The sequence below is a fragment of the Apteryx rowi genome, unplaced genomic scaffold, assembly GCF_003343035.1.
Source record: "Apteryx rowi isolate R43461 unplaced genomic scaffold, aptRow1 scaffold_328, whole genome shotgun sequence".
Classification (NCBI taxonomy): Eukaryota; Metazoa; Chordata; class Aves; order Apterygiformes; family Apterygidae; genus Apteryx; species Apteryx rowi.
The window spans coordinates 323,698-349,103 of record NW_020449730.1 but is presented as its reverse complement, the minus strand read 5'-3'; the positions used below and the strand labels follow the sequence as shown (position 1 = coordinate 349,103).

The 25,406-nt window shown below is 49.6% G+C and overlaps 1 long non-coding RNA gene across 1 annotated transcript in view; it reads left to right on the top strand.

Moving 5' to 3' along the window:
- LOC112968878 overlaps positions 1-16,120 on the top strand; it is a 74,542-nt gene extending 58,422 nt beyond the window's left edge. Inside the window, exon 3 of the long non-coding RNA XR_003254484.1 lies at positions 11,202-16,120. This is a non-coding gene — a long non-coding RNA (uncharacterized LOC112968878). The remainder of the gene's footprint in view (positions 1-11,201) is intronic.
- Positions 16,121-25,406: the final 9,286 nt, after the last annotated feature.

Sequence of the window (25,406 nt, the reverse complement as noted above, 5' to 3'; positions counted from 1 at the left end):
CCAGGAAACATTGACTTTTTTGCAATACCTGCTCTAGCTGCATCGGTTGGCTGGCTGTCTACTCTTAGAGGGTGTTTGTAGCAAGAGGAGAAGATTCCTTGTGTCACTTGTGTACTCAGTTATCCTTTTACAGATTTTGCACGCATTGATGTCCCAACATGGGGCATCTAATAGCGATGACAGGTGCACCTAATAACGCACACTTGCATGCATGAGCACCATGCATATGTAAATACTCGTGCATTTTGTTTGATGAGCTGAATAATTGGTTATTTACAGATAGGAAAGGGTAAGTGTGCTGCTGACCTTTCTTCATGCAGATTGTTTATAGTTAATAAAGATCCTGCTAACTGCGCCTGTTTCCTTAATGGGCCTTTCTGTCCTATAGGCAGTGACTGTGCTCTCAGAATCCTAAAGACAAAGTCCCCAATCTCTGTAGGGATAGAAAAAGACCTACTGATCCCAACCGTTCTGTAATGGAGAATGTAATTAAACATAGGCACTGTATTGATTCCCAATTAAGCAGCAACAAAACAAATTATTTACTAGTATAATAAAAATGTTGTCAGAGTGTTGACAGTATTTAGGCACAAAGCTTTCCTGAGTCCATTGTGTACGCACATTTATAAGTGTCATATAAATAGCTACATTTGTCACTGAGAAACCTTAAATAGAGCCGTGCGTTGTAAAACTGTGTTTGTGTCTTTAGCAATAAGAGACTGTTTAGCAATTAGGAAATGTTTGTTTACAGCAATGACTGCTGGCTGGCATCCCTCCTCCTTATGAGCCTCTCCAGAGGTGTGGGGTTTAGCACCGCCAGCCGTGGCTCCGTGGGACTCTGCGAACACTGACATCCGAACAGCTTTCCTTGGTTATGGGCACGTAACGCTTCCATCACACGGCAGTGCTGAGGTCTGGGCGGTGAGTCCTGGATTCTCAAAGATATTTTATATGCTGTGTAAGCTTTTAAACTGGCCTTGAATAGCCAAAATTGCAAATCCTGTCCCTGCGCCCCCGGCTGTGCTGGGGGATCTGGCAGGTGCCTGCACCTTTCGGCATCTCCGCCATGGGCCAGCAGAGCCAGCTGGGCTGCAGCTCCCTGCCGCCCCTTAGGTTGCTTCTGGTTCTGCCTCCCGGGTCCTGCCTAGACGCTGCCGTGCTATTAAGCCCACCATTATCCCTATTCAGAGACCTACTGTTTTTAGGCTCCCTCCTCAGTTTGACCCCCTACCACCAGTCTATGCTTCTCTCAGCTTTTTCTGCCATTTCATGCTTATGCTGAGATGCTCCATGGCGAGTTATTTCCAGGCACATACAAAACAGGAATAAACTAACAACGGAGTGCAGAGCAGCGCTGTGCAGAATGGCGGTGGGTAAACTGCTAATGTGCAAATAAAGCCTTTCTCCTGCTGGTGGAACAGAGATTGTCTTTTGCTTTCAAGCCTCCTGGCTTTGAGATTACATGAAGAAATGCAGAAGTAGATCATGAATGGCCCTTAAGGACACAGGTCCGTTACAAGAGAATGGTCTTCTCTGGTCAGATATTTCTAACCATCCTCCTGTGCAGTGTGTGGTGGGTCTGATCTACTGGCAGCTGGATTTGAGTTGGCTCTCTTGACACCTGCCTGCCATGGAATACACTCCCACTAGGAGCAACACTTCCCAGGCAGTGCTGGGGTGGGAAGGAGACCACAAGAATCAGTTCAGGGCATTAGTTACTCTTAGTTATCTTCTTTTTTTTTTTTAATTATTACATAGCTATTTACTGGGAGAGGGACTTTCTCAAGTTTTGTGTGTTAGAACTATATTTAAAAAAGAGCTAACTAATCCTAAAAGCAGCTCTGTGTGCAATGTGTCTTGGGATAGCTGTGCAGCTACTTTGACTTTCATGCCTTTGGAGCATGTTTTTTCCTGTGAAGAACTAACATTGCTTTTTTGTAGTTTCTCTGTTTCTTTAGSCTGGAGCGGAGAGTGTGTGTGTATGAAGCTGAGAGCAGGAATCTGGGGGAGGGGAAGGGTTTCAGCAAAGATTTCCTTACCAAAACAGTCCTGACCTTTGCGGGGTTGGAGCTGTCTGATACAACAGGCTGAACCTTTCCAGACTAGAGCTCCAACCTGAAATGTTTCAGAGCAAAATTGATGGAGAATGCATTGGCCCCAGTGTTTATATCCAGTGTTCGCCTGGCTGCTGATGTGAGGATGGGAAGAGGGGGTTTGCACAGCTGAATGCGAGAGCTGTAGAAGCTGTTTTTCTCATAAGTGTAGTTTGGATTGGTGTTAACTGATACCTACAGGTAGTGATACTTACCCATAAGGATTAGGGTGCTGTGCCACAAGATAGCTGTTTTCTGTTGTACTGTTTTAGGGAATAAAGTCTGTAGGGTCATGGAGGAAGGACCATGCAGTGTTTCGCTGCAGAGCAGAGAAGCGGAACGGTATGCAAGGTTGACCTTGGAAGTGCAAGACGAGACAGCCGAGTAAGCTGTCCTGACCATGCAAGTATCAACTTCTGTTGGGCGGTGGAACAGCTTCACAGGACTCCAAGTGCCATTTCCATCAGGTAAAGAAAAAGATAAAGCCGACCAGAAGAGCATGTGAAAGAAGCACCATCTGTAACTGAGGGGCAATGACAAGAACAGGAGTTTGGCCTGTATTTTAAGTGCTTGCCCAGGCTCGTGCTGTCGATGGCATTTTCTTAACTTGTTTGGAAAAATAGGCACGTGATTTCCAGGGAGTGTTGAGAGAGGAAGATCAAATGACCCTGCTCTCTCTCGCTAAGTGATGAACTACTGGGGAGCTTGTGTCCGGAAATCCATCGTAGCAGTCTGCAGTCCGTGCAAAGACCCTGATTGGTTGAAGTAGAGGGGGAGTTCACGCTCGTGGCATGGAAAATGGTGTAGAATGAAAAGCAGTGTGTTTGTTTTATTGAGGGGGGGCAGGTGAAGGTATTTGTTTTGATCATAAACTAGAGTGTCTGTTTTTCCATGCTGGGGACTCAAACACAGTTAATTGAAACTAAGCAGGGAGTTTATTTGTCTGCACCTACAGTGCACTAAATAGAATCATCGTGCTCCAGGGGCATTGGGGGATCAGTGTAAAGATGGATCTTCCCTGCATGGCTTTCCAACAAACTAGCTGTTAGTTAAAGGAGATACTGTTGTTTCTATTTCCTGTGGTGAATAAAATTAAACAACTCTTTATTTCTGAATGACAGCCCAGGGACTGTACTTGTGCTTTAGCTCAGTATGAAGTGGCTTCATCCCAGTGCAGGTCCTCTGGGGCCTTAAGCCTTCGATTCATTAGTTGTCAGGCTTGTAGGTGGATTCTGCATTAGGCCTTTWATTTAGTGTATTGCCATGGGCTACTGACCACATGACACTGCTCAAATGTGAGCAAATCTAACGAGGATCCAGGGCTGCTCTTTAATTTGGTGAGAATAACAGAGTGAATAGGGGCCCAGAGAGTGTTAATCATAAAGGAAAACTAGTTGAAACCAGGTCAGGTTGTGCAGATTTTCAGTATAATATGGATGGAGAAGGTAACAATGGGGCTAGATCAGTGGTTATGGACTGCAGCAAGGCTGGCTGTATGTGCCCCTATGAAGCCCTGTAATAAGGCAACTAAACACTACTTTCTGTGGTTGGTCTGTACAGCTCCTGAGTAGTATGGCACCGTGTAGTAGCCAGAGATAGGGATGGGCTGCAGAAATCGGGCTGTTACTCCTTATTGGTAAATACCATGACCCCAAACATGTGTTGATGATAGCACACTATTTTTCTGTACCCTGTTATCTTATTTTTCTTTCTCTTGCCTGCCCTCTTCAGCTTTGTATTTTGGTCCTGCAGACCCAGCAAGGTGGCTGGTGGGTCATGGGCAGCGCTCTGCACAGGCCTCCAGCACAGGAGCATCAAGAAGGCATGCCAGGCTGAGCTGTATCGTGATGCTCAGCAAGCAAGCACCATGCATGACTGTCACCCTGATGTCCTTAATGCTCTTTAAAATGGGAAAACTTCATTAACTTACTATGGGAAAATCCAGGAGTGAGTTTTTTGCTATCCTTTTGGAAAGTCAGTGCCAAATGCCAATTCCAGCTCCCACCCACACATGCCTTGATAATGCTTGGAAGCCTTCAGCACAAACACTGTGCCCCCCGCCCAGAGCTGCTTGCTCCTTATATTAAATGGCATCCAGTCCCCATGGTTAGATTTGTTTCATACAATAAACAAATTCATGCTGCTCTCCTGCTGGCTGTTCCTGGATGGGGTGCAGCTCCCTTCTGCATGAATCACACAGATTTATTGCATTATACTGGAGTGGTGCCTGAGCTTGGCTGGTTTCTTTAAATCTTTTTTGGAGAGGGGTGGGCTTGGGGAGAGGGGGCACAGAAATCCTGTGTAGTAATTCCTGTTGACTGCAGTGACCAGTGAGGCAGAACTGATCAACTGCAGGCTTCCCTGCTGCTGAACTCTGCCAACAAAGTGCTTACATCTGCTTTTATACTAATGGGAACTTTATGGACTGGTTTTCCCCTCCCAAGAGCAAATTCCAACAAGGTCAAAATCCAGAAAGTTGCCACTTGACACCAGCAGTGAGCCAACGCGAGGAGACAAGGTTGTGCTGAGGATCTTGTGGGGCATGAGATCTAACATTATCACATGGAACTGATAGCCTGGAGCCTTCCCAAATGCTGTTGCTGTCATCCCACTTCTTGACTGCATGGTCTTTGATTTAGTCCCCTGTGATTCCTGTAGGGAGAAGAGGGCTTATTCCTGCTTGGGAGTCACCGGCTCTGCAGTAACCTGCCAGTCGTCAGCCCACCAGGGTTGTTTTTGAGATGTGACCTTGCTGCCTCTGAGAGACAGGCTGGCCGTTTTGCAGAGCTGCAGAAGCCATCCCTCCCTGCGGCAGAGGCAGTCTGCGTAGCACTGCCAGCTTCCTCCAAGTCTGATGGCCTCCTTCCTCTGCTCCAGGCTGCTGGTCCTGTGCCAGCCCAGCACCATGCAGCGGGGCTCCCGGAGCTGCCTGTGCCGATGAAGCCTTGTTTGCTGTCATGCATCTGGGAGAGGCACATCATGGAGCCCTCTGCAAGCAAGTTGCGTGAGAAGCCACACACAAATAAATGCCATGTAGAGTGAAACGTTGTGAGTCATACACTTCAGCTTTGTGCCGGCTGGAGCACCGTAAAGCTCTGTAAAATACAGAGATGAAAGGCAAACTTCCTGGGGATATTCACACTTTGGGAGACTTGGGGCCACGTTCACCATTAGTGTAACGTTGCTACTGCTGCTCACATGTGAAGCACCCAGTGCCATGAAGATACAGGTGCTTAAATACAGGTTTAGAGGTATGACTATAGGTAGCCAAGTTTACGTATTGTGGCTGAAACAAGTTGCCTTAGTAGTTGCTTGGCTACTGGCTTGCCGAGGCAGTAGCCACGCAGGGATCACAGCCTGACTCACCGGCTCGGTTTGTTGTCATGGCAGAGTTCTCCTCCAGATCTGTGCTGCGAATTGCTCGTCCCCCGGGCAGATCTCTGTGGAATAATCTTCGCTCATTCTGCACATTAATGTCAGTGGGAATTCAGCTCAGGGAGCAGCTGCTGAATATGGAGCAGAGATCGGCGCTATGAGCGTGTGCCTCGCATCAAGCGACACACAAGGGAATTTTGCCCCAAGTGCATTGGATAATTGGTGATATGGAAAAGCTATGACACAGCAGTGGAAGGCTTTTGGGTGGAGAGCCATTGGCAGCCCTGACTTTTGGAAATGTCTGTGTGGGTTATTGGCACTATAAATCTCCCTTTCTCTTTGCTTCTCACTGTTTGTCGTGAGCTCTGTCGTTTCAAGGCTGGTGTGGACACTGACTTTCTAGATCCCCTTTGCATGTGGCATCTCTGACCAAGTCTTCACTGTAGTAAACAAAACACTGGAGCCAGCCGGTGAACCYGCTTGCTAGTTATCTTCTCTGCACATAGGCAGGGCTCCCCAAAGGAAGTCTTTGAGATGCTGCTTGTGCTGCATAAACAGTATTAGCTGGGCCTGAAATCAAGGCTGCTTTGTGACCTCTTGGGCTGTGCTAGGTGCAGTTACCGGTGGAGCTGGAAATTGATGGCTTTGTGTTTAAGAGGGAAGCTTAATGAAATCGCTGCTACTACTTTTGTACCCCTGTTTTCCTGCTAGGGAGTGCAGAGTAGAAGTTGTGTGGGCATCAGACACCAGTCAGCTCTGGAGCTGCTCTGTGTGCAGAGGAGCACAAATGCRTGTTGGGGGTGTGTGTGTTTGTGTGCTGGATACCAAGACTGTGAAACGATTGCTTTGAGGGTGTATATTTTCTTGAATTTAATAAATAACCATTCCACATTAATGTTTATTAATGTGATTAATACTTTAATTTGTGTGGAAGAGAGTTTGCAGAAACATAACTTGCTTCTACGCAAGAGTTACTGTTCATTTTTCAGAAAATATAATCAGTCCAGACAAGGCCTGCTGAATTGTGGCCTGCTTTGGCAGCCAGAGTGTGAAGGATTATGGACCATTTCTGATTAGCTGTCTCTTTTTTTTAATCTAATATTACAGAGGCCTAATTACTTTGACTTTTGACTAAACAGAAGATTGTTTCCGTAATGGTGTCCGGTGGAGCTGTGCTTCTACACTGCCTTGCAAAGGCTGTGGGCCTGGGGCCTCTCACTGCTGCGTCGAAATGGAGGGATGGATGGATGGATGGATGGAGGGATGCAGCCCTTCCTGGGCAGCTGGAGCGTGGGCTCAGGACCTGTGCTGCACATACTGATAGAGCTAGGTGGCAATTTTCAGCCTCTCCCCTCCCTACCCCCTGCCATGCTTCCCTGAAAATTGTTTTTATTTAAATAGCTTGTTTTCATTCCCCCCTGCCGTCTTGTGTTCTGCCTGCTGGGCATTCTCATGGGCCCTGCCTGGGGATGACCATATCTTGCTTACCAGCTCTTCTAATAGCATCTACATGATAACGCCCGCCTGTAGCTGGTCTCCGGCTCTGACCCAGGCCAGGCTCTGCCGTTATCCCCTGCCCTCCCTGCTTTGTCTCCATGCATGAGCAGCCACTGGCCCCCATCAGAGCAGTTGAGGCTGGAGCTTCCCCCAAGCCTCATCTGTGCCAATGCGTTTCTCACAGTTGCACATCTCATGTTGCTGAAAGGAGATTTTATTCTTTTTTTGTTCTACGCGGGGAGCTGGTGGACCCAACTTCTCAGTGTTCCTAGCATGAACAGAATAGTTCATGCAGAACTATCCCTGGTTGTTTTGCTGATACTAAATGGGCTTCTGCATGCTGTATTTCAAGGGCACTGTAGGGTACCTGCATGACACTTACTGTCTACCATCCTTCCAGTGCAAGATGCAGGAGTGGAGTCTTGGCCTCTTTTGCTGTTGGATGCAGGAACATCGGGCAGCAGGAGTAAGATGCAGAGCACGCATACAGTAATGTTTGTGTCCCTATTCCTGGACTGAATGGGCAAATCTTTAACCCATGGGGTTATTTTTGTAATGTCTAGACACCTACTGGGGTATGAGGACTTAATGAGGAATCCACCTGCCTGCACTGAAGAGCATGCAGAGCATACACATTTTAGGAAAGTGACAGTGTTGTGCACACAGGTCCTCTGCTGCTCCTGATCCCAAGATGGACTAGCCTCACGCTGGAGGATGTTTGGCTGGGGCCATGGGTGATGGCTGCTGCTAGAGGAAGATAGGAGAAGGGCAACATGACTTTACTGTGACAGACAACGAATGCAACGCATCCTGGCACCGCAGCTGACTCCTAGCACGGATGCCCTTTAGGGATGTCTTGTTCTGAGGCTGCAGTGGACATACCAATGCCACGGCCACTTGAATGAGGACCTGGCCCATACCTATTTGGTATCTCAGCTCTGTTTCCCTTAGAGTGGTTGGTGAAGAGCTTAAGAAATTTGCAGCATTAGGAAAGAGGCGGATGCTGGGAAGGACAGGGTATTCTGCTTGTGCAAGTGGGTCGTGCAGCTGGGGCTGTTTTCAGAACTGCAGCCCTGCTTCCTCCCCGTTGCACTGGGTCTCTGTGATATGGGACCTCCTGGGCTGAAGCTGAACCTACCAGTCCTTGGGGAATTGCCTTCAAGTTTACCCTGCTTAGCTCCCATCTATTAGTTGAGCCTCTGGTCTTTGGGACCCTGCCTCAGTCATCCTGAGATACCTCCATGTCCAGGGCAGCAGAGACAAGTCTCTGAAGTGGGAGGATTTTGAAGTTGGGAAAAGGGGCTTCCTCGCGGAGTCTTTATGGCGGCCCTGTGCATGCGCTCTCTGTGGTGATGTGCGGCATGAGATGCCGGAGCATGGGAGCTCACTGTGTCYACCCGGCCCGGGCAGGACTGGTCCAGGGACCAGCTGTGGGACAGGCTAGTGAGGCAGGCAGCATTGCTCCTGAGCATGATGGCTCTTCTGCTTCTTCCACCTTGGTTGATTCTTTGTCCTTCTCTGTTTTTAGCTCTTTGAAACAAAGTTGCATCATCTTTCAAATCCCTTATGGCACAGGTACTTCCTGGACATGCGTGTGCCCAGGATGTGATGGTGGATGAGGTCGGGAGGCCAATGGACAGGAACAAAGGAGGTCTGTGGAAGGAGATGGAGAGAGACAGAGAGGTAGCCCRGGTTGGGCTGGCCTGCTGGGACATCCCCTGAGAGCTCACCATGGAAGATAAGTCCTCGGAGCRTCGCTCCTGCATGGCAGCGCGTTGGCACAAGGGCTGCACCTTATCCAGAGTGGTTCCACAGCATCGGTGCTCAGAGCCTTGGAAAGGGGATGAGCTGCTCACTCTCTTATCATTCAGAACGTGACCACTTTTGTCGCAGCCTGCCAGGAAAGGGCTCTGGTCTCTGCTTTGTGCCCAAGGAGGTGGATACTCTCAGTGGAAATGGCCTGGAGAGGCCAAATAATAGCTGTGGCAGCTTGTCTCCCCCATCTCCTCCCTGCTGCTGCCTCAGGTTTGCAGTGACTGCTGCCTCAAAACAAACTGAAAGGCGATTTCAGAGCAGGCAGCAGTGAATGAATTCTGTTTTTCTCAAGCATTTAGTGTTGCTTTCAGTTTGCTTTGATGATGTCTTCTCACAACTAGTGTAAACAGACTGCGCAACGGGGAGCACTCACATGTGTACAAGAAGCTGCACATGAAAGACAGAGGCATCTTGAAAGCCATAATAACGCCCTGAGTGCCAGTTAAAGGATTTGTCACTAAGAGCACTTTACAGATAGAAAGAACTTATTAACTAGTGTGACTAACAGCTTGCAAGGTTTAATTGATGTGTGTTTGTTGTCCTTTTATATCTCTCCCCCTTGTCTTCCTCTTGGCACGGATTCCAGCAGTTGCTGGTGCAAGAGCAGCAGTCTCTAAGCTAACTGAATAGGTACAAGGAATAAAAGTGAATGCAGAGCCCTGCCCCATGCGCCCCCAGGATCCTGGCCTGCAGTCACAGTCAGGGCTGCGCCAGTCCTAGGAGCATCGTCCTTACTGTCCTGTTCCCCATTTAGGAACTGAGGCTGGATTTATTTTCCTGTTCTGGGTTGTGTTATTCCTCCCTAAGTGACACTGAGTTTTTGAAGATAAAGCTTTTCAATGCATGAATAGTATGGATAATTAATGTTTCTGCCAGACAGACTACTCATTGCAAGATTGATTGACTATTAAGGTCATAACGCAGAAGCCACCCACACGAAACAAACAGTCTAATGTTAGACTTCAGCTTAAGCTGAGAGTTGGTCAGCTGTCCACGGTCACAGTGGGGGCTTCCAGTCATCTGTCAACAAGTGATTGATTGATGTGGACACCTTCCAATCTTATTCTGATTATTCTCAGCAGCTTGCCTGGTGGCCATTTTTCAGGAGTTGGCAGCATTCAGACCTCCAAGACTCAATGCAGTGACTGCATGGGGGTTAACCCTTTCCTTTGATCTGAAATGTCTTTGTTATGGACAACAGCAGCAGCACACGAGGGAAGGATTGTGTTTATGAACCCTGATTACAAAATACACTGGGAAACTCCCAGAGATCATGTGCGAGAACGATGCTTTGACTTTCAGACATTTCTAATTAATTTGGCCTGAGTAAAGCTGCAAACAGGGGATCTGTAGAGAATCCATCTGGAACAGAGCAGATACAGTGCTTTGTAACCTGACTTCTTTATCGTGCTGTTTTTTGTGGGCAGTTTAGTGTGCCACAGAATAAACTGTGTGCATCAAAGCCCCAACAGCAGGAAAGACAAATTYTAGTAATTCAAGTAGGAGAAAGCTTGATATTCAGAGGGTTTAAAAAAAAAAAAAAAGGATGTAACTGTTCTGGTGTAAGATATAATGAGTTAAAATGGGTTCTGTTTGTTTTTAAGGATAGCTCCTTGTTCAGTGCTTTGATTTCACTGGGAGAAATTAATTGCCTGGATGCTTTTCGTATATGCACATGGAGATGTCTTAAACATATCTCTGTAATATTTTATGTATATGGTTATACTTCGTGTGTGCATGCACGTATGCCAGTGGGAAAGTGAAGTTATTATGTATGCTATGTAGTGTGTGTTTACAATATATAAATATGTTCTAGAGCTCTTTTGATAGCAGGGATGTATTGCAGAATTTAATTTTATTTTAAGCTTTTTTTTAGCAGTTTTAGTCTAACTGTTTTTGATGAGGGCCCTAATGTGTGGCTTGTGCACCTTCCCATGCGCTTTGCATCCATGATTTTAGCATTCGTAATGTACCCAGACAAGCCTGCCATGGGGAAACTCAAGGGCCCTTTCTCCTCCAAGAGTTAATCTTTATGTAACTCAAGTGCATCATTGTGTTTTTATGGTGCAATCTAAATGCTGTAACTTAGCAGAGCTGCCACAGAGCTATTGTGCACAAGCAAATCTCAACATTGTGGTGGGAGAGCTGTGCTAGATTGCTTTGGGTGCTCCTGCGCTGGCATGCACAGGTTAGGATTCCAGCACGGCCTAGTGGCCCTTTGGGGCCCCTAGCAATTGGCTACAATACGATAGGTTTTTGCATGGAAGATGCTGCAGCAGGGCTGTGATCCAGGACCCCTTAATGTCGGTCTCTTTGCTGACTGAAGCAGGCACTGGATCTGAAGCCAAACAAAGTTGCTGTCGTCTGGGCTTCCATAACCTTTGAGTCTTACTAATCCAGTCTGTTCTCCATCCCTTGCAGGATGTGATTCATCCCACAGCCACACGGATGCACTCTCAGACAGAGCCCCCAAGGAGCACCATGCTGGCCTTGTTGCTGACTGTCTCCTGGACTCCAAGGATCATCTTCCATTGCGTGCCCGGGCGGCTTCCCATTCAGAGGTTCTGCACTGGCAGGGTCACTGGTGGCGGCACTGACCTGTACCTAAGCGAGAGCATGATGCGCAAACACCAGGTAGATCTGGTAGGCTCCCAGCGTGAGGCAGAACGGACAGAAGTTTCAGCCAGCTTTGCCAACAGGCAGGTGCACCGTGGTCATGCTGATGGAGAGAGCTAGATGGGGTATATATAGATTTGTAGGGGGTATACCGGGGACTAGTACCACTTTGGGAGGGCTAGTTTAATTGCGTAAATGTCACTAGCCAACTGCTTTCACAGAAACTGCCTCCCAAAATCATTATCTGGACAAAGGGTGTAAGGTATATGACTCTCTGGCTGGAGATGCTGACGGGGCCTTCCTGAGATCTGAGGACCCTCTCCTTACCCCCAGAGGTGATGCAGATGGAGCAGCAGCAGCAAAGGTCTCCCTGGGCCCTGCTACCAGAGGGACCTGGCATCTAGGGAGCAGCAGGCCTACTGCTCAGCTTCCAAGGTAGTAGTGAGCAGGGATTTATGAAGCAGACACCTGGCCAGGCAAGATCCAACTTGTAGGTGCTGCAAACACATCCCTGTACAATTATCCAAGAAAAGCCGTGCGGGGGCTCAAACACGGAATGCTTCTCTCCAACCCTGCTTGGGTCATGAGAGAGTGGTTCCTGCAGCTGCTTCCTCCAGTGAAGTGAAATGCCTCCCCAGCTAGAAGGGTGCGTGTGCAGGGGAGGCTGATTCCCTTTTATCTACTCTAGTGCCTGGCACTTGCCGTCACCGGGGTATGAGGACTGATCCCCGGCACTCCTGAGGCAGGGCAGGCTGAATGGATGGGTGCTCTCAGCCAGCTCAGAGATGTCGGGGAGCGCCAGAGCTAGGCTGCACACTGCTGCTCTGGGGGCCCAGTCGAGGCTCAGATGCCAGGCCTGCTGCTCTGCATGCAGATATCAAGACGGTTGGGCCCAGAGGAGCCAGCGACCACAGCAGTTCACCCCATCTTCTTTCAAAACAAACCAGTCTCCTGCCAATGCCAGCCAGGTCTGGTTCTGTCAGGCAGGGGTGGACACTTGTTTTCCCTCATTACTGGCTGACTTTGGCTGGCCTGAAAGAGGAGTATCAGGAGGGACTGGATCAGCCCTGCAATTCTGTAAACCAAAACATGGGACTGAAACGCTGTGTGCGCTCCGCAGTTTTTCTGGGGCACAGGAGAGCCATGTGAAGAGCTTCAACCCTCTACTCCACTGGCCGAGGCTCTGAGGGTTGGTGTGCAAATGCACGGAAAAGTGATTCTTGTAAGGGCAAGAATTTGTCTCCAGGAGCTTCTGCACCAGCACCTTGGCCTTCCCGTTTCCTCCTTGGTCTTCCCGTTTCCTCCACATACACCCTGTGCTTGTGAGTTCAGTTCCTGCTTGGCCAGTCATGGGGGCCCTTGCAGACCAGGGGAACAGCAGGCCTCTGATAAGAAAATGAGTCCGTAAGAAGCAAATGGGTTAGTTTTGTCCATGGTGATGCATTATGAATTACACATCTTCCCTCAGGAATCTTTGCCTCCTGGGACTTGGCCAAGGGGCACCACCGCTTGGAGCAGCACAAGATCTCAGGTGTTTTCAGTGAAACCTCTCTGCTAACCACTGGCATTAACAGCTGTAACATGCACAGTGCTCTGGGATTGCCATAAAGTGCAGTGGAAACACAAAGGTTGATTAATCAGTTCCCATGAGAGAAAGCCTGGAGAGCTTTTTTTGCCTTTGTCAAGCAAAAAGTGACTTGTTCAGGGAGAGTCATGTTGTAGAGCAGAGGCAAGGCTGAGAGAACCCAGTCTAGCTCCTTCTTTCCTTGTCGCCTGAGTCTTTTGGATGGTGAGCATCAGTCAAGGAGGGAGTGCTGCTGTGTACTTTTTTTTACTGGCTGCAGTTGGTGAAAACTTGAAGGGCACCTGCACTGCTTGCTGAAAGCTTCAACTCAACACGGTGCCTGAGATTTCCCCAGACTAGCTCCAGATGATGGATCCAGAGCAATGGTGGTGGTGCAAACCCCTGGGACACCCCCCAGCTCCATGGAGCAAACCTGCGTTGTGCTCTGGGGAGGGCGTACCAGGGTATCTTTTGCAACTTGTTATGCAGAAGAGAGAGGTACCTCATACTGATTTCTCCCTATCTGATTCGCAGCATGCAACTGTGGAGATATAAGGTGGTTTTGTATATGAGAGAGTCTCTCTGAGTGTCTACTCTGAGCTGCACTCGGTTGAAGACTTGAGCCTCTAGGCTTTCCATTAAGTCATATAAATCTAATGAAGAGGCTAAATGACTGTGGGAAATAAAATGGTCACCTGCCATAATAGAAAGCCTATGGCCTTGCTGGTTTTCCTTATTACTGTAGCAGTCACACTTGCTCCCCTCCCAGCTGGGTAAGCCCAGAGGCAGCGTAGATCCAAATTCTTCACTGAACAGGTCCCAGCAGTGTACGGCTCCAGGGCCATTGGCTGAGCTGGTAGCGTTTATCAACACAGGTTTAATGGCAGCACAGCAGCCTTAGTGCCCGTCTTGTGATATTCTTCACTGGGCTCAGGCCCAGCGTGTCCTGTGGGTTGGCCATCTTGCCTAGTGCTCCTGCACTGAGTGTGGAGCCCTGTTTGACATCTCTCTTGTGAAACCCCAGTCTGCTAGTTCATTGCTGCATGGTTTAGTACTGCTTCTAGACATGTCCTAAATGGCCAGCCAGGGCAGGGTCTGCACCGAATGAAAGACACGATGAGTTTGTAAGCTGTCAGTCTGCTTGGCACTGTTGCTGGAGCGGATGAGGGCTGGAAATGAGGGTAACCTTGCAGTACTTCTGTTCTGAACCAAAAGCTGCAAGCCTTGGTGTCTTCGTGGTTGTGAGCCAAGTGAGTGTGGCCTCAGGGTTCCTCCTGAGGCAACACTGGTATAATAACACTGATGAAAAGCTGATTAATCCTTGTAAGCGAGCTGCARTAGCTTCCCTCTAGAACTGAAGAGATTACCACTGATTTGTCATCCTGATTGTTTCAAAGAGAGGTGCAATTAGTTGCTCTAATTTAGCTTTGCTTCTTACTGAGTGGCATGACAACTGAGATGTAATCAGTAGATTTGCACACGATGGCAGCCACTGATGGGTGCAGCTGTGCCTGCCACCATTTCACATGCAGAGGATGGTCGCCAAAATGGTGGAACATCGTGTGCTTGTGTGTGAGGGGCCAAATCCCCGCTACGCTGCACAGCCGTGGAGCCGCACAGCTCCAAGTGCAGGCTTGCATCTCGTGGTGTAGATGTGAGAGGCGTACAGAACAGGCTGAGTGTTTATTTTTGCAGCCTGCTAGAGGAAGTGGTAAAGGGAATCTTGCAAGAATAGTTACCCATCCTGAGCCCCATCTCTGCTCATGCTGCACAGCCCAGGGTTATTTTCTAGCACTGTCAGCAATGATCTAGCCCAGAGATGCAAACTAGTCCGCCTCATCCCACTGATAGCTTATCTTTGCACAGATTGCACCAGAGGGAAAGCCTGTCCAGGTGCTGGCGTTCAGCTCTTCCAAATCGACTCACTTAGACCAGTTGTTTCAAGAGGGGTGAATCTGATTCACTCCCCTTAATGATGCTGCCTGTAAATTATTTCATAGTGAAGCAATTGCTCTAATCACTAGGCAGCTGTGTTAGGTGAAATGTGTATGCTTAAACTAGAGGGCAAACAGTGCTTCTCTCTACTGCTATATCAAAGCTTTGCGTAGGCTTCAAGCCCTGTGATCTGGCCCACTGGAGGGTGTGAACCAAGTAGGAAATGATCCCCTCTTAGAAAAGTCACTGCATTTCCTTCACGACCTTCCTGAAGATGTTGCACGCTATGCAACGGATCAGCATGGAAGATTCAAGGAGAAATATGAAGGTCAAGGACTGTGAGATGGTCTGCAGCATGGCAGTCGATCTGGATTAGAAGATAGGGCAGCAAGAGTTCAATGGCAGCAGTCTGCTACAATCTCTGCTGCTTCCCAGGATGTTCTCAAAAGGAGCTCGGGCAACAACAGGACCATGAGAGGGTCACTGTCGTAGTGACTGCTGCTGCCTGCTTCCTCTGAGCTCCTTAAGAGATGATGAAGGCAGAAGCGATGGCTTTGCTATGTGATCATTGCATCTCACAGGTCAGTAGCACTTCCTTCAGGCTCTCCAAGAAAAGGATCTAATGTCACAGCCACCAGCTTCTGCTCCTGATGAACCCAGSGCTTGTTTGGGGGTGAGTCCTGAGTCCTGGGTGAGTCCTGAGCTGGGCTCCTGCGATTGCTAGTTATTTCTGTGTTAAAGGAAACTCTTGAGAAAACACAGCTAGAGAAGTGAATGTTAACCTGAAATCCCCCACATGAGAGATGTTGCATTGCATTAGATGTGGGTATGATGCTACACTTAAGATCTATTTAAAAAAAAAAAAAAGTGAAAGGAAATCTTTTTTTCTTCCCCTGGCCTTCYCATGGCTATTATACTTCTTATTTGCCAGGTGCAATTAAATTGATACTAGCTACAGGAAAGGAATGGGTATTTTGCTTGAGGCCTACCCCCTCCTCCCTTTTGAAAATTGCCTTTACTTTGGAAAAGATGCAAAGCTACTATGGGGAAAAAGAGAATGTGTGACATGTCCATCCTCACCAGGCCCAGCCTACCAATGAACTACTCTGGCCTCAGCAGCAAAACCCCCTTTCTGTGTAGAAAGGCGGGGAACACGTGATATTTCAAAATGTGTCTGTTTTCAGTGAAACAAATCACATAAAAATTCAGTTTAAAATGAACAAAATAAATATGCTTAAAAAGAAAATTGCCTGTGGCTATTTCTTGGTTGAAGCTGTCTTTTTCCCAAGAAAGCATTTTGTTTCTGAAGCAAGCTGGCCTCGTTCRCTGGGGAGGATTTTAGTGGGGCCATTTGGGCCAGCTCTGCGCGGTGGCCGTCTGAGCCCGTGCCCCTCGGCCCCCGGCCAGGCGCTGTGCAGCTGCTCGGCTCATGTTYCTCCGGCACGGCTCTGGCCCCGCCACGACTCTCACTGTGTCACTGCAAGGTCGTGCTTTTTTCCCCTGGCTCTGCAGCCCCTTGCCCCCCTCCTCCCTGCGGCTTGGCCCTCAGCTGTCGTCCCCTGCGGGGCTTGCAGCCCGACCCGCCGGTCGCCACCTCCTTGCTCGGCACCGCTGTGCTCCCCCGAGCCCAAATCGTGCTGCCTTCGCTGCTGCTCCGAGAGGTGCCGGCCGCCCAGCTGTGCCTTGCAGCGCAGACGGCGCTTGGGGCCGTGCATGGTATTCCTGATAGCGATGAAACTGTTCCACCTGGGTTACGTGTCCTGGGCTAGTCCACTTCTATCCCTCCTATCCTTAATGAGAGGAGCTCCGGAGCAGAGGTCGGATACTAGCTTATGTTTCTGCACAGCCATTTACTGGGGCTTTAAACATGGCTGTTTAATGTATGTGCAGTTCTCAAGCATGCACATGGGTAAAACCCAACACCTCAGAAATGTTTTATGTTTTGAACCGGAAAGGGAAAAGATGAACTGAAATTCCTCTGGAATGACAGTTCCTTACATGTCAGCTGTAACTGTGGAAATGTTTCACCTGGATACTCTCCAACTATATTGGTATGCTTGTGTCCTAATAGAATTATAATGTAGATTTATTTATTTATTTATTGAAATAGAAGCCTGAATGAAAGGAACAAGTACTGAGGAGGGAAGGAGTGCACCAGTCCCACCGACCCTGTACTTTCCTCAGCTATGAGAATATTTTGTACCCATCAGCGTGAATGTGGTGAGCGCAGCTAATCGCTTTTCTGATGGCAGTTCTTGTTCTTATGTGCAGACGATGGCGGGTTCGTTCCCCTGCCCGGTGTTCATGTGTCAGTTGATCCAAAGGGCAGCCCAGGTCTCCGTAGTGCCTGTTCCGGATGGCGATGCTAGTGTGCGCCTGGCAAGTCAGGCTGGAAAAGCAAAATCCATCAACTGGGGCACGGGACATGTCCCCTTTGCCTTTCCTGCCTTAGGTCAAGGCTGCCCTCTGTGAACCGGCTGAGGGGACAGTCTGGTAAAGAAAACACACAGAGGACATTTTAAAGTGCTTCTGCTCCTCTCTGGCTAAATATAAGCCCCAGTAGGAAGCCTACCTCTTGCTAGTTTTATGTTTCTTGCCTCTGCCTCTGTGCTTCCTAAACCTGGCAGCAGGCCCAGCTGTCTCTAAGTCTAAGATGAAAATACTCTTGCAAATCCCACTCATAAAAATACCTGCTGTATTCCCAAACCATGCCTGACATAGCTTCCAGAGAGGATGGGGAGCTAAAATAAGATGCATGAGCTCAGAGTCCCCATTTTCCACTAGCCCTACTGTTCCTATCTCCATAATGCACAGAACTATGAACTGAAATGGAAGTGGTTCAGCAAGAGGTGCCTTTTAGCTGAGACATGACTGAATAGGACAAGCTGTATCTATGCTAGCAACAGAAGCCGCATTGCCATGGGAAACCTCACATCCACCCAGTAAAACTTTGCTCTTTCTGCTTACCAGCGGGTGCCTGGTTTGCAGGAACTCAGCCACTTGCCCTAACTAGCAACACCAGCCCYTGTAAGGGGAATCTGTCTGAGAGCACTACAAAGCTATGGGGTAATGTTTGGTCCCCAAACCTAAAGCAAGCGTAAAGGATAAAATGCGGTGTCCTATAGACAGCAGCAAGGAGGCCTGTTCTGCCCTGTAAAGCTCCTGTGGCCTGCATACACAGAAAAGTCCCTCCCGCTGCCTGCAGACTGGCTGCAGCTGTTGGTGGCACCCTTACCTTTGGGATGAGGAGGCATGCTCTCTGCTGCAAACCTCAAAAATCTCTGCTCTTTTACTCCTTGGCAAACTTTCAGCAGCAGGATCTAAAGGCAAGAAACAAATCTTTCTTGCTTGCTGAAGGGAGCAAGCTTGTGATACAGGCACAGCAAGCCAGTAGTGGGGAGAGGCAATGAAAGCAAACTCTCTCCCTGTCCCTGCCCTGACTCCTACCTCAGGTAAAATAACATGCTATTAATAAAGTGGCAAAAGCTCACTCCAGGCAAAGTAGGGTCGGTCTGAGCAACTCTGGGGTTGAGAGGTGCCTGTGGCAGGTGCAGAGGAGAGTGCACTGTTATGCAAAGGGTCATCTTTCTTAATTGATGGCCACAATCCCTATAGGTGTGCTGGGGTCATGCTCTGAGGTGCAAGTGTGCCCGTAGCAGAGCCTGCCAGCTCCCAGCTTGTTGCAGGACCATCACTTGTATTATCCTCCTTTTCAGTCCTAAATGGTGTGCAGTGTTTGATAGTGGCTGCTGTTACCCTGAAGTGGAGCCTGCTTGCAGTTAGATGCTGTCCTGTGGCATGGGAGGATCTAGGTGGTGCTACTGTTTGAGCCTACCTGTGTTTGGTGCGAGAGGACTTGGCTGCGCCTGATTTCCTGTGTACCCAGGCACAGTGCAGTGTGCGGCTCCCACCATGAGTTAAATACAAAATCAGGCTACCTGGGAGTGTAAATCTTAGGCTTGTCCTTTTTTAAAATACCCTGCTACAATCTGTGAACATATCCCAGAGCTTTTCTCTCTCATTTTTTTTCTTTTTAAACAATCTACTGCTTATATTTTGAAGCTAAAATGTTTCCTGGGTCAGTTATAGGTGTCCCCACAGTCACGTCCTGCCGTTGTCTCTGCTCTGCTGTTCCGAACTGCCCACAGACACGGGAGGCAGACGTGCCGGTTGATTTTCCTCGGTAATTCTAGGCAGGGATGTGGCAGTCATGAGCTTTAAGCAGTGACCGTTTCCATCTGACCCAGAGAGGGGTCTGGGCTTCGGTAGCAGAGCTGCTGAGTCCAGGGACCCAAACTGCAGGCTTGCTCTTTGTGGCGAGTGATGGTGCTGTAGCATGGGATCAAAACCCTCCGAGGCAATCAAAGGAGCGCTGCTGAGTGACGCGCSTCCCTGAATGCAGCCATCTGCTAATGCTGGTAACATCAGAGAGCCCTTCCTGTAACTACCAGGCTCCATGGCAAAGCCAGTCGGAGAGGGGGAGGGGGTCTGCTTTTGCCCTGAAGGCTTTTTGGGGAAGGCTGGTCTGTGCTGGGCTGCTCTGAAGTTCTTGGAGGATTTTTGTTCTCCAAGCAAAATCACCTAGCAGCAGAGAGCACAGAAAGGCAGAAAGCCCTTTAGGACCTTAGAACAATGATGCAAATGAGGCTCTGGCCTGTCTTTGTGTCCCCGCACGCGCACCACCAGCAGCGAACAGGTGGCGTGGAAGGCAGCATGTGGGTTCATGCAGCCAGGCTCCCCGTGTGATAACATTATTGCTGAGAGCTTTCATGGATGCTCTGAGCTAAGCTTTATTTGGCAGGGCAAATGCTGTCCCATCTCTTTGGACAATTACTTTCTGAATCTCATTTAACACTGGGATGGATGGTAATATTCAAAGTTAACCACTCCACTTGCATTGCCTTATATGTCAGCAAGTGCTACTTAATGATCTGTGAATGGAGGGAATGCTGGGAATGGGATGGACTGCGTGTGAAATATCTATCTGGAGTCTATAAATAATGCAGCCTCTTTATGCTTTGCACAGTTCGGAGCTTCATGGGAGGAGCATCTCCCGGCTATGACTGGAGGAGCCTGCAAGTGATTTGGGAATGAAACAAAGGCGATGAAATGCAGAGAGAGGAACCATTCAGTTTCTGAAATATCTTCGAAATGTGCATCAGCTATTTATGGCCAGCTCCTCAGCAGATGTGCATTGTCACCAGAACCCCACAGGCTATGCCCATATGCAGCAGGACATGGCTCTTGGTATTGGCCATGCTCTAAATGACCCTAAAAACGCCTGCAGGAGTAGTGGCCCTGCCTCCCCTCCTGTGGCTCTGCTTCTCATCTGTAATTACAATTACACTGAAGCTGCCTGGGTGCAGAGCATTTTCACAAACATTGGTTACAAGTGCCACGTGAGCAGCAGTGCTCCCCTGGCTGTGTCAGACCCTGCTTGCTCGCTCTCCAGCCAGTAGCCACAAATCGCTCTCACTAAACTCTGCTGTTTTTTCAGAAATGTCTTTGTGTCGCTCCCTTTTCCTGTTAAGGAAGAGACCTGGCAATGGGGAAGTAAAGGCGGAACGCTGTTAGAGTGGCTTTATGTCTGAGAGAGTTTCTAGGGCAATGTGTGGGTTTCCTGTGTGTTTGGAAGCTGACAGTTTTTGTTGGAAATACCAGGCGAAGGCGGGCTGCATCAGCATTGCCACGGTGTGGGTGTTCTAGCAGCCTTCGCTGGACACACTGAGATTGTCTTCTCTGAGAGACGTTAACAACCAAATAAAATCGTGCTTCGTTGTGCATAAATGCACAGGCAAAAATCCCTTTTCCTGGAGCTCGTGCTGGCCATTTTCTACCTGCCAGTAAATGAAACGTGCCCACGTACAGCACGTGTAGCTCCCAAACTGCCTGTATAGTGGTAGGCTTTGCATGGCTTCCAGGTTGTGGAGGGAGGGCTGTAGCAGGTTTGGACTGCCTGGTGAGTAAAGGGTTAAACGAATTTGATTAATTATGGGATATGTTTCTGTCATAAACAAATATTCTGTCATTGCTCTGCATCTTCTTTGAAATTTACTGTAAGTGGAGCTTGCGATGACATCTGTATAATTAATAACTGCAAAGCAGGAATAAGCTTGTGTTGCATCAACGCTACAATGATTGGGAAAAAATAAAGCCCATCTCCAGTGCAGCCCTAATGTTATCTGCCACGGAGCAGGTGGAGTGGCCCCAGCTTGGGGGCTTGCTGCCTGGGCCATGCCTGGCTTTTATTTTTAACACCCTGCTCCCAGGCGGTGACAAGCCTTCGCTAAGTGAGGTAATAGCCAATTGATTTTGTTCTGTTTTGCAGTGGGCAGTAATAAATCACACGGCTTGTCAGGGGGTGTTTCATGTTTTCAGTGAGAGTGTGCCAGCAATTAACCATCAGAAAGCTCTTGTGGCTCCGCTCCTGAAGACGTGGCTGCAGCCCGAAACTCAGGAATGCAGGGCCCTTCTCAACCAAAACAGAGCAGCTGTGACAGGAGATTTGCAGGGAGTTTTTATTTTCAGGCTCTGAAGTGGACAGAGCGCTAAGTGATGGATGAGCTGAAGGACCGGCCGCCCCGTTCAGGGGAGCAGCCGCCTGCCAGGGGACGCGGGAGGAGCGGTCCCCGTCCCCGTCCCCATCGGGGGCCCTGGCTCTCTGGCAGCCCCCGGTCGCGGGGTGCTGCAAGGCTCGCCACCCCGCGCTGCGCCGAAAGGGTCGCCCCTGGCYGGGGCCCGGCGGGACCGGCGGGCGCCCGCAGCAGTGGGGCGGCGGAGGCGCGTCGCCGAAGGATGCGAAGCGCCGCTCGCTGGTGCTCCAGCCTGGCAGGCTGTCCGGTCCRAAGCCGCGCTGGCAGCAGTCGTGTGATCCGGATGGGCAGAGACAGACCCGCTGGGCAGCTGCCGTGTGTTGCTGGCTCCGAGTCTGTCTGTGACCGGCAAGTGCTGCGCTACCTTTGGGCAAGCAGGTCCCGGGACCGCTTGGACTTTCTGGCTGAGGAAAACCCGTGTCAGTGGCTGTGAGAAGCGGTCGCCCCATGTCCCAGCTGCGCTTGTAGCAGCGCTAGCAGGGTGCCGAGCACATCAGCCCCGGGCAGGCCTCGCTAAGGAAGAACAAGAAGGGCTCCCGGGGCCTCCTCCCGTCCCTTTTACAGGCCCGGTAACGCTGGTGGGAACTCGTAAGGACAAGCTGCTTTGTTGTTTTACCACAAGGGACATTTCAGTAGCTTGACGCTGAGAAGAGAAAAGTGGATGCTTACGCTCTTTGTTCTGCAGCAGCTGCTGAAGGCAGCGAGCTTCCTCTCCCGCAGGCTCCCCAAAGTGCCGGGCGCTGACGGATGCTCTGGCATGGCACCCGCACGCACCCAAGGCGGACAGCCCGGGCTCTGGCAGGCGGCACACGTGCGTGCATAGACCTGCACCTGCAATGGGGAGGGAAAGGGCACAGAGGAAGAAGAGGCTGGGACAAAGTCTGCCCGTCCAAAAGTTAGCCTTTATGTCAGCTTTGCCCCTCAGATTTCTGGCAGTTTTGGCAAGAGYGTCAGCAGAGCCAAGGGAGCGGCTTGGAGGAGCCCTTGCAAAATACTCGTGGCAGAACCAGAATGCCTCAAGGCTCTTGCACCATCCCCGAGAATCCTCAGGCGCGCAAGTTGCCCCAGAGGGAAAATCAAGTGCTTAGGAAAATATCCAGCCTGGTTGGTACTGCCACCGTAGGAGATGGACACCACAGCCACTGCCAGAAGGAGCCGCAGTCTTGCGCAGCGCTCCTGTGAGCCGTTCTGAGCCGCCCGCCCGCAAAGGGGACGGAAGGAAGGAGGCCAAACGGCGGATGTGCTCCCCTCCGCCCGCAGATAAGCGAAATCCAGGGTGCGGTGCCAGTGCAGCTCAGCCTGCGCTTCTCAGCTCGACTTCTGAGCCTCTCCTGTTGTGTTTCAGTGGGTGACGCCGGGACTCGGTTGCTGAAGCAATTACCCAGTCTGTTTGGATTCCAGCTCTGGCTGAGGAATGCGTTGATGGTGGGCAGTTGGGGTAGGCGAGGTCTTTGCAGCCCCCTCTCTTCCCCTCTTAACTCCTGCTTGATGATTCCCAGATGGTAATCTCTCTGCTTTTATTTCTCTGTAACCTTTGTTACTCTGGGAAGGCAGAGAGCAGAGTCAGAGATAGAGGATGGGGTGAGGGAAGTGGCGGGGAGGGTCGGGACCCTGGGGAATAATACTGATTTCAAAGCAAGGCCTTTCACAGACCTCATTTGCATTTGGAAATAAGGAATGACTGCTTTGCATTCAGAGCTGGAGGCAGCCGGTCCCAGGAGGGAACAAATGGGAGCAAGTGGTCAATTGATCCGCAATCAGAATAAGGAAATTATCTTTGGGATACTGCTCTTCTGCTTTGTGTTGTGGGGGATTCCAGCTACAAAAGACCCTTTTCCTGGAGATTGTTTGGCTTCCCGGATTAGCCGAGTTTATTCTGTAACTTTGTTTCTTGTTGCAGTTCTGTGAAAAAAACATCCAAAAGCAAGGAAAAAAGAGGGTACGAGCAGAATAACACCCCGAGCCTGTGTGTCACTATTGGTTAAATCAGAGCAGTGCTGCCTTGTAGCAGAGCTGCATCTTATCCTAGGGACACAATATCTGCCAGCTTCTGGGGACATTTCTGAAGATGACATGTTAAAATTCAAGTGTCTGTCTTAGGGAAACTAATAAATAAAAAAGCCAGACTGCTCCAAAATGGGTCAGATTAGTGTTTCTGGGCTCTCCCGCCTCTGCCTAATGGTTGCATTGGGAGATGTCCGTTACAGACCCAGGGTAGGACTGGGGTGCAGAGCACTGACTTACCCGCCTCAGAAGGTTATACCCTGTTTTTTCCCCCTGATTTTAAATGGAAAAATGTCTCTCCCGTGAGACTGTGCAGCTGTGCAGGCAGCTCAAGTCCCGCGCAGGGCCTTGGTGCTGACATGGGGCCGGTGGATTATCGGTGCGGCTCTGCATCGACTCTGTGTTGGTGCCGGCTCCAGTTTCACCGGGGCAGGCTGACCACTGTCGCAGCGGACAGGGCTGGCGTGGTGGCTGGGATCCCCCAAAAGCAGGGGGTGTCGGGAGGTGCCAGCGATCCCTGCCCTGCTGCGTCCCACACTGGTGCAGAGCTCTGCCTGGCACGTAATTAGATGTAGCTGCATCTCATAAGTAATTCTCTAGGATTCTGGTGCTTTCTGAGGCTGGAAACAATGAGCCKGAGCGGCTTTTGCCACTTCAAAGTCTTTATAAAGCAAGAACTTTTGAAAGGATGTTGCTTAGCTCACCTTGATCTCTGCTATCCCTCTGGGTACTGCCACTCTCTGTGCATTCTCCAGCTGTTCGTTATGTTTAATTACTTTTATTTTAAGGAGCTTGAGATATAATAAACAGGTTAATATTTCCTTTTTTATTATTGCTTTGCTTTTTATGAATCAATTGGAAGAGTGATTTTAAAGGAAGAAAATTATTAGAGGCTTTGTTCCCTAATTTACACTGCTGTCTGTATTTGTGTTGCAGCGTAATCTCACACTGTGATTTTGTGCCGAAATTCCTGCTTGTCAGTTTAAGAGGATAATCTCTGCAGTGGCATCACCCCAGTGCAAGCTCTCTGCCCAGCTCTTGCCAGCTACAGCTTTGCGGCTCCCTTCCTGCCCCTGTCCAGGTGAGCTGCCCCAGGGAGCATGGTTACGTGGTGGCACCAAGGGCCCTCATCTGAAGAGGCCTGCAGCCCTGTGGTGTCCTTGTAGGTTGCAGACCAAGGCCGGGTCAGCCGAAGGCGCCCAGTGCCACCAGGAGCTGTGCAGTCCCAGATGTCTGTCTGTGTGCACAGAGCTAGCAGCCGAGTGCAGTCCCAAGGAGGCAGACAGGATGGCCCACCATCTAAATTTGAAATGAGGGAATGGCCTGCTCATACCCCTCCCCTCCTCTCGGCAGGAAAAAAAATAAACGCGTGCCTGGCTTTTGCAGTACATTTCCCATGGAGGCTGTTGGGGCATGGAGTATGTTTCTCACCTCATAGCTCACCTTCGTGCTGGTGAGAATTAGAAATAATTCTCTTCTGGACAATGTCACCAGCGTGTGTGTGTGTGATGGTTGGAAAAAGCCCTTGGAAAGGCTCCTGAGTGACAGGAAAGGCTCTGCTGAGCCCCGTTTCTGGATCTGCCTGTCTGGTAAGACCAGTTTCCTTGTTGACACAGTTGCTACGACTCTGCTGGAGATACTGTCATGCTGATGCTGGCACCGAGGGTGGCATCCTGCAGAGTGAGCCCAGGCATGTCTAGGAAAAGGGCTGGATGTTTTCATGGAAGTGCAGCTGAAATTTCATGGGTTTGTTATGGGTTAAAATCCCAGATTTGACATTTTTGTCATGGAGCTTTGACCAGCTAAAACTGTGGAGAATTCGCCATGAGTGCGATGCTGTGCTTACTCCTGCTTGAGCTGGCTAATCCTGTGCGCGCAGTGAGGTAGGTCTGAGTTTCATGGAGTCACCCCAGT